At 44.7% G+C, this 14780-nt stretch overlaps 1 long non-coding RNA gene across 1 annotated transcript in view; it reads right to left on the bottom strand.

Moving 5' to 3' along the window:
* LOC138110474 (uncharacterized) overlaps nt 1–14780 on the bottom strand; it is a 33082-nt gene continuing 18302 nt past the window's right edge. Inside the window, exons 2-4 of the long non-coding RNA XR_011150945.1 lie at nt 8252–8362; nt 7399–7411; nt 1–7300 (exon numbers count right to left, since the gene is read on the bottom strand). This is a non-coding gene — a long non-coding RNA (uncharacterized lncRNA). The remainder of the gene's footprint in view (nt 7301–7398; nt 7412–8251; nt 8363–14780) is intronic.

Here is a 14780-nt window from a genome sequence, read left to right as displayed (position 1 = left end):
ATGACAGTACATTTCAGCCCTCACCTCTGACTGTGAAAGCTGGTTGTTCAGAGAATGCAGTCAGTCTTATTACTCTGGTGCTCAAAGATGTCACCTAATCAAGAGCTGGGATCAGGAAGAATTCCTCAGCTGACATTAAAATGTTAAATGCAATGGACTAAATCCAATTATTATTTCTATTGCAATTGCTAATATATGAGAGGGGGGTGAAGGGTCTGATTTCCAAGATAAACACGTGGCATCAATGCCACTGGAGACAGAGACTGATTGAAGCTTTGGACCTGTTCTGCTCTGCAGTGCCAGGTCAGACTCCCCTTCCACCCTGGGCCTGCTGATATCTGGGAATCCAGTAAGCTCCCATGTGGGTCAGAGAATCCCTGTCCCAGTGATAGTGTCTGGGTGCTCTCATGCATCACAAAGGCTACAAACCTGCATGGTTACCCAACTGTTCTGCTAATCTCCATGTTCCATGAGATATTTCCTTCTTTTGGTACCCATAAAATACAAAGCTCAGGCATTTATGATCCCTGGTAAACCCAGCATGTAAACAGAGAAACCATCTCCCTCCATGTTAATTTATCTTGTAAGAGATCTCATATCAGGCCTTCATCTCTTCAGCCAAGGTATCAAGACAGCCTTCCTTGTCATGGATATGCCTTTGCAGTCAGCTGGTAAGTCTCCCTTCCAGTGTGAGCTCTTCAATGCAAAGATATGTCATAAACCTTCCTCCCAAAGAAATCCTTCACTGAATGAGAGGAATATGACTGGGGTGCATTGACAGCTTCCAACTACCTGAAATGACTTTGTGAAGTTTTACAGCCAAGATCAATCACCCTTAAAACAAAAATTAAAATGAAATATCTTTATTTTTTCATGAAGGAAAAAGCAGCATGTTCCACTGGAGCACCCACTCCACCTCTGTGCCACTGTGACACCTCCACTGGCAGTCACACAGCTTCTGCCAGTGCCCAATGAAGCCCACCAGGATGGGGCATAACACTCAGTATCCACCTCCCAACACTGTATGGAGCAGGTAATGATTCCATACAAACAATCTATTCAATGACAGGTCCCATCCCATATGGAGGCCACTGTCAGAGAGGAAGAGAGCCAGAGGCCAGTACTGTATTTGGTGATATCCCACATGCTCTCCTGATGCCACATATCCACACTGGACTCCAGCCAACAGGATGCAGCCAAATGTAGTAGGTGATTCCATGACATTACTCCAGCTTACACTGGTGTAAATAAGCCTGGGCTCCTGCCCTCCCTTTCCTGTGCTACCAGTGTGGTTTTACTGTGCAGCTGCCAGTCTGAATGCCAATCTACTCTGCCTCTGGCTTTCTGCAGGACCCAGACTCTTATGCTTCAGTGCATCCTTGCAGTCGAAACAAGATGTTTGCTCATACATATTTTTAATCCTGTTGCTACCCTGGCTCCTTCTCGTTAGTGGCCTTGCACAGCCGTTGGTTCTGCACCAGGGGAACAGCCCAATTATCTTGCACAGCCCAGGGGAGAGCCACTGCTCCAGGAGGAGAGGGGTGCTTGCCCCATGGGAGCAACGGTGAGGGGAGGAAATCCCAGAAGTTCATAGTCTCAACAAGGCAGGGGAGGAAATGCCAGATAAATTCCTCATCGCCAGAGGAAGAGAAACACCATCCCTCTGGCACATGCTGTCTTTGCTACATCTCAGAGGGCTGCGCACAGCCCTGCAGTTGCAGGTAAGCACTGATTTCTGGAGAGAGCAGCTCCCTTGGGCAGAGCTCCAGGAGTAACACACGGCTGGGCAACTCCAGGGCACACTCACTCTTTACAAGACAAAGTGACACATGGCCACAGACTCAAAGCTGGCTGGTAGACACATATGTTGCTGAGCAGGATGGGCTTACCCATCACCAACATTTCAGCTCCCGTTGACTTGGACTGAAGCTCCCAAGGGACCACCTTAGCCAAGACCAGTCACACTGACCACAGTGTCTCCTTGGAGCTGACACCTGCAGGTCAAGCTACAGTAAGGGCTACCAGCATACAGCCTCATCCAACTCTCCCTGTGCACTGGGCAGACACATCAAGCCACAGAAGAAGGTAAGACAGGCACTCTACATTTTGGCTAAGCCAAAAATCTCTCTGTTCATTTTTCCACACAGACATCACCACAGAGACCCACCCCTGCTCCTTCAAGCTTGTCATCACAGGAGACATGGGCTCCACCTCCCGAAGAGATCTGATCTGTCAGCTCAGGCTGTGGCACATGAAACCCAGCTCCTCCTCCTCCAAGGAGATAAGTGACTGTACAGCCTTAGCTACACTTACTGGTGTCTGCAGTGAGGGAAGAGGAGGCTGACTCACCCTTTGGAGGTCCTGTCCCTTCACCACCTGCCTTTCCCAAGCCCTGAACCAGCAAAATGGATTCTCACACTCAGTCCTGCACACAGTCTTGGGCAACCCCACGAGATTTCATGTGGCAGCCATGTTCTTTTTGAAACACTGCATGGTCCAGAACAGACTGACTGCACAGCAAGGTGAATCACAGCTGTGAACAAAATGTCTGGACAATTTCTATGGCAAAAAGACTGGCATTGCTTCATACTACTGCTGCCAATTATCTCCTGGTTGCACAATGAATCCCTTATCACCTTCTCTCACCAGTGCTGGACGGGAGGAGCTTTACAGCCTTTGCTTTCGCCTCACTAATCTTTGCTGGGCTGACAAGTCCCATGGACCAGGAACAGACTGCTCATCTGGCTCAGAAATAGAGCCTGTACTTTGCCTTCACTGACTGTTGAAAATGTGCCCTCAGATGTCCTGGTGTGCCATTTTTGTCTTCTAATGAAAGCTGAATGTCACTGCTCACCCCACCAGGAACAAATGCCAGCAGCATAAAGCCCCAATTCTGGCCACTTCTTGCACCAGACAGCAGTTGGACTGTGTCACAGGAGAGGGGCACTGGGCAGGAGCATGCCACACCGTCTGATGCCAGCATACCTGGTGCCATGTAGGCCATCCTGTTGTCAAAAAAACCCAAAGTTTGGTGGTGACACCAGTCATCACTGAACTAGCAGGGCTGCATCACTACATCCCTCCTGTGCCCTTGTACCCACCAGGCCTGGAAAGATGAGCTGCTCTGAATGGAAACAGGGTCTCACCAACCCAAGGCTCTCTGCTTACTGCAGCACTGGCCACCTGCCCTATAGTGTCTGAGTTCAGCAGGTGAACGTTGCCCTATTCTGCACTTTTTGCTACACATGCCAGAAGTGTTCGGGGCCCTTCAAAACCCTGAGACAATGTTGTGTATTCATGAGTGCCATCTGCTGGCACCTTCTCCCTTCATTAACCTTTCCAAAGCCACTTAGTGGGGTGTGGAGCTCTCCAGATCCAGAGCACATGGGTACCCTTGGCTCCTGTTCCCTTCCTAGCAGGGGTAAAATTCTGTGCCTTCTCCAATATCCCAAACTTTTTGGTCTCATCAGCTGCTGGAAATAAATCTGGTAGATCCATTCTATAACATGCTACACGAATTGTTTAAGTAAAATGAACATGTTTCCCTGGTAGGGTAAGGATAAGAGTTAAGGAAACACTTGAAACCCCAAGAGATGCTTAGTGATGCTTCCACTATCTGGATAACAAGACATTAACACAAAAAATATCCACCCAACATATTAATGTACTGGCTTCTTCCTCAAAAGACTGCCTGGCCCTCTGGAACCTCAGTGTCTAAGGGTTGCAGTTGCAAAGAGAACCCCAAGACTCAGAAAGCCAGGTATCTTGCAGAATGGGCTGAGGGCCAGAAAGAATGGCTCTGCCATGAGGGACTTACAGCTTCTGCATCCCCACTGGATGTCTGTCTAAATGACCTGCTCTAACCTAAGCAGAAATTATTGAGCTGGAAGTAGAAATCTTTGGCTAAAACTTTGTGATCCATTTTGCATGGCAGGTCAGACTATCTGGTTAGACCTGTCCCTTTCTCTTGTGACCAGGGCCATGATGGGAGAGCTGGAATCTGAGAACTGGCAGCCAAAGAACAGCAGGACACTCTAAGAGTTTCCCTGGGATCACTGTACCATTAAGTCAGTACTTTAGGAGGGAAAGTATTAGTATTTCCTACCCAGGTTTTTCTCGAGCAGTAATGAAAAATTAAGGAGATATATAATATGATTGATATAGACTGTATGCAGTAAACAAATAATGAAAATAAACCATTGGAATATGCAGTGTGGGAACTCCTGTACCATATGTGCTATTATTTACTAATTGTATTCCCACAGCAATATACGTCTGCAGCACCCTGTAGTCTAAAGCTCCTTGCTTTCTAAGTGTTAATTAGGGCTCACAATCAATGCTGAAAAGTGAAGGAAGTGTGTTTGTCTCTCCTACGTTTGTAAAGCCCCAGAAGCAAAACCCAAAGAGACTTGTACAAAGTCACAAGTGAATCAATGGCACTGCCAGAAACAGAGCTCAAAACTCCTGGCTTCCAGGTTCTTCCCACAGAGAGAGAAAGATTGGTAACAAATCCCCAAAGAGGTGGGAATGAGCAAGAAAATCACAGTGTGCAGTCTGTCTGTGTGCACAGGTGAGTTAATTAGATTGTGGCCTAATTAAAATACAGCCTTTGCATCTTGCCTTTCTTCCTTGATGATGTTGGCAGCAGGTATAGGTTGCCCATAAGTTTAAGCTGCAAGCTAGGAAACACCTAACCTTGGAGAGAGTGGAACAGCCCTACGATGGGGCTGGAAATCCAGCGATTGCAGTATGGCACCAACTATGCTCATGGAAAGCACCACTGAATATAGATGTCTGAAAGGCAGAGGGAGAGAAATGAAAAAGGCTCCTCCTAGTGCTCCCTTCCATGGTAAACTTGGTTTTAGAAGCACCAAACACTTGCCATTTCAGATGAAGTTCCCAGGTGTTTGGCACCTCTAGAAAGCAGCTCCTGCACCTTAGCAATTATAACCAACACTAGTCCAATATGCTTTTAATGGCTGGAGTTAAAGACTACTTTTGCAAAAACTGCAAAAACAAGTGGCAATCACATATCTGTATCTCAGGGAAGCTGGAGAAATGAGGGCATTACATGTGTTAGGGTATCTCTCCTCCCTTTTTGCCAGGAACACGGTAGGAATGGAATGGGCACAATCTACAAAAGGTCATGGAAACGAAACATTAACCAAAGATTTGACCTCCACTCACAACACCTCACAAATGGGACAACTTTGGCACAATTTAAAAAGGGGGTTTTGTCTAAAGATCATGTTTAGAGAGCAATGGTCTGGTCAATGAAAAAGCTGGATTTAATTTGCTCAGTCTCCAGCAAGTTTTAAGGGTCTGATCAGGAACTCACTGGAAAAACCCAACTGTTGCCATCATTGTGCAGAGGCAGATGTGTCACAAGCACAGGCTGTCACTGCTGGCGAAAAGAGGTGTTCAGGTACCAAGGGAAGAGGGCAGCCCTGGTTCTTATGGAAACCTGCAGTTCACGTGAGGATGAACAGTTACAAAATAAAATACCAGAGTCTCCCACTACAGAATCAGTTCATGAGTGACCAGAGAAGAAGTGCTAAAACCGATACAAGTGAACGGAAGGGCTGAGCCACAGAGCCAGAGCGCTCAGGAGATGCCCAAGGCAGCTTCACCCAGCCTGCACGTCCAACATAATTCCCTGCCAAGACACACCCTCTGGATGCAGACAATGCTGGAAAGTGTAAGTATTTGGCAGATGAAAAGGCAAAAAACATCTGTAAGCTCCAAAGGTAAAAGACATTACTCCTGACCCTAATAACTCACAGATGTGTTTTTCCTTATCTTGTCTGCAAACATTTCAAACCAGTATTGCATTTCCTACTGAACCATGATGCCCACAGAAGGGAACTCAAGTGAGATGATATAGTGCATTGAAAATGAAGTTTCCAAAAGCATTTGAGATAATGGAAGAGAAAAGAAGGGATCAGAAGCAGCAATGAATGAACACAGAGACAGGATTTCACTGTACACTGTGTTCACTGTACATCAGAACTCTGAGCTTCAAAATCACGTGGAAATCCCAGCTTTCCTAGTTGTAACAGGAAATATCTCAGGAGATAGACTGAAGGCTCTGAGGCAATTCACTTTTCAACAAGACAATGCAGTCTGCAGCCAGAGCATCACATTGCAGTCATGCTGCCTGTTACTCAGTGTGAAAAAAGATCAAAGAGCAAGCATGAACCAATCCAGCAAGGCACAGTGAGAAACTGCAGCCACATCACTGTTCTCTCACAGCTCACCTCTCTGAAAACAAGGAGTGTCTGCACCTACACAGGGAGGCTGGTAATGCCAAGCAGCCCTTTTCCCTGCTTGCTGGAGTGCTCTGCACATGCTTGCTCAGAGCCCCCCACAGTACAGCCCAACAGCACTGGCTCACTCCAGCACCGTGGGGTCAAAAGAGCCAGAACTCCAGAAAGGTCTGGCTGGAAAAAAAAAAAAAGCCAAGGAAGTGCATGTCTTTATGAACTTTGATCAGCTTCCATTCCCTTTTCTCTTCTGCTTTGCTGTCACCTATCATTAAAATTAAATAACATTTGGTCTTGTTGCCATGTTAACCAAGAGACACTGCAGACTCAGAAAGTCAAACTCAGTCCACCCTGCTGGATACTTGCTCCTGGTACACTTGATGGAAAAGCACAGTATAAGAGGGAGAGAACAGGGGACTTATTCCTGATATTGTAAATGCCTGATTCCTACTCAACTCATAAAAGAAATATTGCAAAGGGATTGGAGACGCATTAGATTTATAACTAGGATGATTCTATGCAGGTGTATCAGTAAATGCTGTTAAACAGTGTGAAAAAACCTGATTCACAGATCCACAAAGGAGCTGGGAGAGAGAACAGCAGCAGCACAATGTAATGCCCAGCCCTCACACTGTCTTTACAACAGGCAGTCAATATTCCTGCAAAGGTACCTGCTTGTGCTTCACATCTATGTTATCTTCCATGCCCATTTCAGTCCTAATCTCAAAAAAGCGCTGTTCATCTCTTCTTCCCAAACATTACCTCCCTGGTTCTGCAAGCCATGAGTTGATCACAGATTTCCTTGCCTTGAGAAGTCAGGATAAGGACACTCCAAAACCCAAAGAAAAATGAAACAGTGCTGGATGCTCCTCAGATCATCAAAAACACACGGCGGCACTGTAGCATGGATACGAAGGTTTCTGCTAGTGGGACAGCATTTTAGGAGGATTTCTGGTTTTCTTCTCTCTTCCTGATGCTTCCTTACAAATCAGGCTCTCTCTCTGCCTGGTTCTCCTGTGCTAGAAGTCTCACTGCAGCTGCAGGGAAAGACAAGCCATTTTGCTTGCATGGCTGCCTCTGCATTTCAGGCTGATTTGTATGAGACACTGCCACCCAGCACAATTTGCATACGTACCAAAATGCGAGACCTGCACAAAATGAAGCAGGAAAACCATTTGTCTCTCCTCTCGGAAAAGGTTAACGGCATGGATTCTTTGCAAATGTTTACTATTAAGTGTTTCCTAAGCCTCTGAGCTATAGAATTTGTACATAAAAGGGGGTTCACCCTCTTCCCCCAGTCCCACAATCCTATTTGCTTCAGATTAACATGAATGACCTCTACTTCACTTGAGCTTATTCATCGCCCGCAGAGCAGGGCCTGGTTGTACTGAATTATTTCCCTGCCATCATGAAATGCTATTCAGTTGCATAGGAGGGGACAAGGCTGCAGATGCAGGTGTTAGCTTTCTTGAACATTAACTGTTCAACACCCAGACAAGACCCCTATTTAAACCTTACTCAGATCAGAAAGGCTGCAAAGAAACATGACATAAGAAGGAGGTACCTGGACCTAACACACCAGAACACTAGGCCCAAACATGTGATAAAGAAAACAGAGGTGAACTACAGCCTGGTAATTACATGTGATCACACATGGCAGGGGACAAAGCAGCCCTGCCATGAAACCCTTCATCTCAGCTCCTCCTGCTGCTCCCTCCCTCTCTGTCCTCAGCTGTGTCAGTCACCCAGTGTGCCCCACACTTGCTGTCCTAAGAGTGAATCAGAGGCTCTGGGGTGGGTGCTCTTTGAAATGGCTTAATTTAAATTGACATATGAAGTGTCACCTCCAAATTAAGCCAGGCTGAAGAAAACCCTTCAGGACCTTTCTGTCCCTTCTCTCTTTCTCTCTTCCTTCCCCTCTCACATTACTTTAAAGAGAGTTTGCACATCATTCACCATTCTGGCCACCAATAGGAAACAACTCCTACCTGAAAGGTGTCTTCAGGTGCAGACTCTAAGGGCAGGGAGGATACACCCTCATTTCCCCAGTCCTCCAAGAATAACAGCCCAGACTGAAGTCCCTCCACAAGTCAGATCTCCTGTGTCAGACACAAACCCAAATTATTCTGGCATATAAACACAATCTGTGCTGAAAGAATAGCCATTGGGCAATTAAAATCTGTTTTGGTCCTTTGTTCTCCAGGCAGGCTGCTTGATTGACTGGACCCTTTTACTTGGGAAAACAAATATTAGGCCCAATCTTCACCTGGCAGAAAGTCAAATAGTGCCATCAATTCTTCTGTTACCCTGACTGAAATTTTGACCTATGGTTTGCAACTACATTGAAGCTCTTACTTTCTACTGAAGCTCCCATACTTTCAAATGGCACAATAACTCCACTCACTAATTTTTGCAGATCAGGGACAGATTTTCTCAGATCTCACTGCATCAGGCTCACACTGGTTACCCTGAGGTGACCACTGGGACCCTGACCACCTGGGCTGCCTGGCAAAACGTACTCTGATATGGACTTTATTGTATTGGGTTTGGGAGCTTTTGCTGTGATTTGCAAATAATCAGAGAGTTCAGACACAACCTGTAACTACTGTATTTAAATGTTCCATTCGTTACTACAAAACAGGATCCTGCCTGAAGAAGCAGAGACTGAAAGTTAAAGGAGAGCAGACAAGTGTAAAGGACTGATGGCAATAACTGTCCTGATCTCACAGAGCAAGGGAATCAAACTATTTAAATACTTTCAGCACCTGGACTGTCCCAGCAAAAATTCCATCCTTTAACTTGCCAAACAATTACACACCATTCCTTACTCTGCACAGACAAGAATTTGTTTTTGCATTCACTGAATGGTGGTTGGGGTTTCGGTTTAAAAAACAAAACCATGTATTTACTGAAAATCACATGTGACTCTTGTGATGAGCAAAGCCATTTAAAACAGTCCAGAACCTGGGGGAGCCAGCCAGGACACAGAGGGTGTTGTGTGGGTCCCTCTTCAGCACACACACACTGATCTTCAGTACATGTGTATTGTAAAAAAAAGCCAGAGACTGACAAAGACTGGTAAGATAATCAGAATAAGGCACATTCCTCTCAGGGAGACCAGAGTAGCCAGCTTTTTTTAGCTTAACCAAACAGAGGCTGAGAAGGGTCATCACTGCAATCCAGAAATAACTCAAAGGCAAACACCAAGGAAGAAAAATAGCTAGTCAAGATCAGTGACTAGAAATAACCAAAGAAGAATAAAAAGGCCATGAGTGAATTTGAACTGGAAATTATTGTGAAGAATGAGACAACTCTTTGTAGAAATTAAAACAATTTATTAAAACAGAAAAATTGGAAAAATTGCAAAAAAACCCTAACAAAATATAAAAATTTGGGATCCTAATGGCTCAAGAGGTATGCCCCAGGAGCGCAGGGATTCAGGAGCTTTGGCTTAAGACAGCTCTGAACCTCAGGTAGAGAAAAAAAACAAACTTGCAGTTTAGGCTGGTCAAAAAGAAATCTATTTCTAAAAGCCCCTAGAAAGGGGTAGGTTTCTCCAGCACTGCCTTAGCAAGCTGGAGAGGAAGGTAGACTGAGGCACGTGTCTTTCTTTTGCTCCCTTTTATAGCTTTTGCTCCGCCCACAGTCCGCCCACAGCCCACCCCTTTGGTTCAAGGTGATTGGTGCTCTCCCTCTGACAGACCATCTCCGTCCACCAATGGCTCCTCCTGGTCAGAGGGGTGATATTAGTTGAGATAAGGGTCAGGTGCTTATGGGGGCTGGGCTGTTTGTTGCAACTGGGGTTTTTAAAATCTGCCTTGAAACCAAGATACAAGTAAAACAAAAAATACATCCAACACATCTTAAAACACTTGTAAAAGTATACAGTAAACACAGGAAGACCATAAAAACTTGATTAGTGTACCTGGGTTGATGGGTTAATTTAACATTCAATTTAAAAATATTAAGCTCAAATTAATTAAAGCACTTAATATGCAAAGACCAAGCACAAATAGGGATTTCATGTATGACAATTATAATGTTTCTATGACCAGAAGGATGAGGCAGAAGCTACTTTTCAATAGAGATAATGGGGGAAAGAGACATTTAACCATCTTCAGGATTTACAAAGCAGACTCTAGGACATGATACTTACTGTCAGTAGAACTGAATCTGGCACCCTTGAGCTTTGTCACCCCAGTGTGTGCTCAGCTCAAACCCAAAGAACAAAAAAACCATAATAGAGGAAAATGTCAAAATTCACATCTATTGTCAAAAATCTCTCATTAAAACTAGGCCACAAATACAGCAAGCTGTGCAAGGAGGAATGCCCAGAGGAGAAAAATAGCATCTTGCTGAATTCAGGCTCCCTCATCATTCATGCCTCTCTATCACAGACACTTGGCCCATGCTTGCTCTCCAGCATGAATTGCCAGTTGGGATTTTCCTGTAGTGTATTTACAGGGAAGCATCAGGAAGCTCTGTAAATGCTGTTGGAATAACTACCCAAAAGCACTCTCCTGCAGTGAAATAACTGTTACAGAGGAAAAAGTGAAGGATTATATGCTGGATTGTATGATGGTTTATGCAGACATTCTCATTAAGGAAATGGTAATCTCTGCCTGAGATTTCTTCTCCTCTGAAAGCCTGGCAGTACCACTCAATGGCTGTTTATCATGACCAAAACACTAGTGAACTCATCCTTGTCTCCTTGCAGGCATGGAGATTGTGATGATCTCCTTACTTGCCTCATGAGGTAGAAATATAAAAGGAAAATGAAAGAGAGAAGGAAATGAAGAAAATGGATAAAACATGTGGGGAGAGACACAGCTGAAAGGAATTCACTGTTCAAAGCATGCTGGTCAGCAATGGAATGGGTCCTTTGAAGGCATCTGTAGCTCATTCCTACTACTACCACACCAAGAAGGAATTAATCAATGTATTAGTTTCCATGAACTCTCTGAGGGATCACAGCACCATGCGGCACAGACAAGGAGGACACCTGCCCCTGTCCTACACCACTTACAACCCCTGTTACTGGCAGCACACCATGAAAGGAGGTGAAAGGACAAAGAGCTGAAGAAATGGAGAGCACAGAAACTAAGCCTCAGTTCCTGTCTGCCCGATGCCAGGTAAGCCAACACATCCGCTTCCCAGCGGAGAGGGGGTTCAAGGAAGTATCAAAGGAAAACCCACATGGTGGTTACCTCACATTTGGTGAGTTTTTCAGAGGCACAGTGACATGACCAGAGAATCAGCAAGTGGATCTCTTGGGACTGACAGAGCAATGGTAAACATCTTGATCCAGTCATAGTTGAGACTGCTTAGGAGATGCTGCCCTAAAGACCAAATTCTCACCTGAAGGAGGCAGTTTTCACAGGGCAGAAGCCAAAAGCCTGTCCAAAAATATGATCAACATCTATTTTAGTTTAATCACAGGAGCAAACTCAATTAACATGGCTGGTACAGTAGAAAGTTGTGCAGAATAACTTACTGGATTTCTTTCTTCTTTCCCACAGAAAAAAAAAGTTGTTTATCCATCCCATCGGAATGCCTTTGATCTCAACACTGATCTAAGCAACAAAACAAGAAGAAATCAAAGAAAAAAATGAAAAAAGCTCTCTGGAAGAAAGCATCTATCTTCTCTCCACAGACTGCTTGGCCTCTGCCTCCCCAGACACAAGCTCCTGAGAGCTGGCAAGGTACAATGTAGAGAACGGCCCCACACACCCCAAGGGCCTCAGGCACTTTTGGAAGGCTCTACCAGATCCTCCATTCTGCTCTGGTTTTGCTATATATGTTAATAAGTGATCAAGGTTTATTGTGCTGTAGTTACATTTTACAGTCACACACAGTGCTCCTCTTAACAGCATTCTCCCTCTTTAAATTCCCAGAAGCAGGGAAGCACAGTCCATGCAGTTTAAGGATCTTCTGTATTTTGAATTTGGAAGCCATCGTCATTGCTAGATTAACTGAACTGGCTGGGACTATCTACAAAAACACAGTTATCAGCCCTCCACTGCTTGCAGAAGGGGCTTCCAGGCGAGAAGCCTAAAATTCAAGAAAGGCTGTCTGTGTATTAGATCTTCATTTAGGCATGGTTTGGGAATTTCAGCACTTCCTGAAGGTTAGGCATGCAGGTCCTCTCCCTGAAGTAACAGGAGCTATTCATGAGCTCGGAAGTTAAACACACATTAAGCATCTCCTGACTTGTGGCCCGTACCATAACATCTGTGGAGCAGAGTCTGATACTGCCTTGTGCAAGCCCTTTCTTTACACAATGGTCTTATCTGCTTGGGGATCTCAGCACCACTGTATAATTATTATTCAGTTTAAATTACATCCGTTGAGATCAGATTAGCCTTATTTTGGCTTTTCCAGGAAAAACCTGAAAGCATCGACATATTACCTCTTCTGATGTCAGCAAAAATGTTGCTATTGATTTCAGGAAAACTGGGATGTCATTGCAACATTTAGTGCTCTGAGTGCCACTAAGTAAAAATGGGACTGCCCCAGATTTCCCTACAGTTGTTAAACAAGAGAGCTATCAGTTCTAAAGACAAAAGCAGAACTGTAAACAGTGCTACTTGCAGTGATGATGATAATTGGAGGGGAAAAAAAAGGAGAATTAATATTTCTCTGTGGCACTGGATGTTCCCAGTAAATGCTAGAAATTGCAACAGTGTTCAGTGACAGACACAGCTTATTCTTCACAGAAGTCTTTCTCACAATCTCAATTTTTTACCTCTACAGCCTTTAATTTACAAAATTTCTGTCTGGGTTTGCACTGGCCCTCTGCAATCTGGAAGCTGTTCAGGTGATCACAGTGCAGCAGAACATTTAATCTGAGACCTGGGAAAAGTCCTCAGTCTGTCAAAACCTGGTGCTTCAGAGAGCCCAGCAAAGTTCCTCCACAGCAGGGCTGCCATACCTGGCTGGTGCAGGAGCAAGCACCAAGTCCAAGAAACAGGCAAAGAGTTCATGATTCTTTTGGCAAGAACACTCCTGTTGAGAGGAATGGAAAGTTCATCTGTATTCACTCCCAGTGAGGGGCTGTACAGCCACTCCTCCTGCTGTGCATCACACACCCAGGATCAGACCACAGGCAAGGGACAAACTGGATCATTAAGTCACAGAAACTCAGTCAACCTGTCCACTTTTGGTCTCAGGAGAACATTCAGTTCAGAGAGTTTCCTCAGCCCCCCTGAAGCTCTGTTTATGATTGATTAATCTAGACGTACAGCAATAACTTGATAAATCTTGGTGTGCAGAAGGTGATTTTTAAAGCATCATTATGTGCATTAGAAAGCTTTAACACTCATGACACTATAATTATAATCAATCTTCATCTGACATTACCTAGCATTGGGGAAGAGTGTGGTGGGGGATACTTTGCTTTAATTCCCAATCTAATTAAGATTCTCTTTTGTTCCAGCAGCCAAAGCCATCTTCCATTTTAAAAGCATAGCAATGCCTACCCACAATTATGAAATAAGTCATTTCATTTAAAAGCAACTGCTACATACAAGAAATTCCCGCACCCTGCATGTCCTGGTGGAAAAACATGAATGACACATCTTTATCACAGAGCTGGCCAATTATGGCTCCCTATAGCCCAGTACCGCTGTAAAATAAAAATTTATAAGGATGGAAAGCTCACAGCTTTTCAGGGCAACACCACAGCTGTATTTCAGACCTCACAAGACTTACTGTGTGCAGCACAGACTTGAAAGTAAATTTTTGGGGTGAGGCTAGGGGAGGATGCTTGGTTCTCTGCACAGTTGCCAGGTTCAGTTACAAAGCTATTACCCTCAGTGTGAGAATTACAAGGCAAAACACCGCATCTTGAATAATTCAGGAGGAAGTCAGCTTGAAGGACGGTAGCAATTCCTTCTCACTTTAAATCCTGTCTCCCTCTTCCCCACACTGATCTCCCGGGACTCCACTAAACATAAAGCAGCAGGCAATAAACGAACGAGCAATTACCACAGACAGATGCATAAAGCCCCACCCTCCCTTCTCCCCCATGTGCCCATCAGAAAGGGCTCTCCCACGTCTCTTCTTTCTGCTGACTTGGGAGTGAGAAAGGGAAAGCATAAGATTATTGATCTGATTTCCAAATTCAAAAGTGCAGAGCCTCCCCAGGCTCTAAGAGAGGAAATCCCTGCTAAGGTGTTGTCAATAGTGTCCTCTACCTGGCAATACTTCTTACAGCTGACAGAACTTTCAAGGTGCCCAACATCAAAGCTATGGGGTGAAGTCACAAAGTCTGGGTTTATAAATCCCAGTTTAACACATGCCCACCGCAATTTATGAACATGGTACATTAATGGCTGGGCTCAGCATCACTAAATCAGTCCCTCCTGCTACAAGTCAGTTGGATAAATCAGACCATTTCATTTAGGGTGATTTGTATTGCAGATAAATCAACACACATCTGTGAGTGATTTGTTAACACACTGCAAGATCCTCTAATCACTTTCTGGTTTTCCATCAGTCAAAACTTTTGGGAATTAC

The sequence above is a fragment of the Aphelocoma coerulescens genome, chromosome 4A, assembly GCF_041296385.1.
Source record: "Aphelocoma coerulescens isolate FSJ_1873_10779 chromosome 4A, UR_Acoe_1.0, whole genome shotgun sequence".
Classification (NCBI taxonomy): domain Eukaryota; kingdom Metazoa; phylum Chordata; class Aves; order Passeriformes; family Corvidae; genus Aphelocoma; species Aphelocoma coerulescens.
Note: the sequence above shows the minus strand (reverse complement) of the source record. Positions and strands in the feature narration are given on the sequence as shown.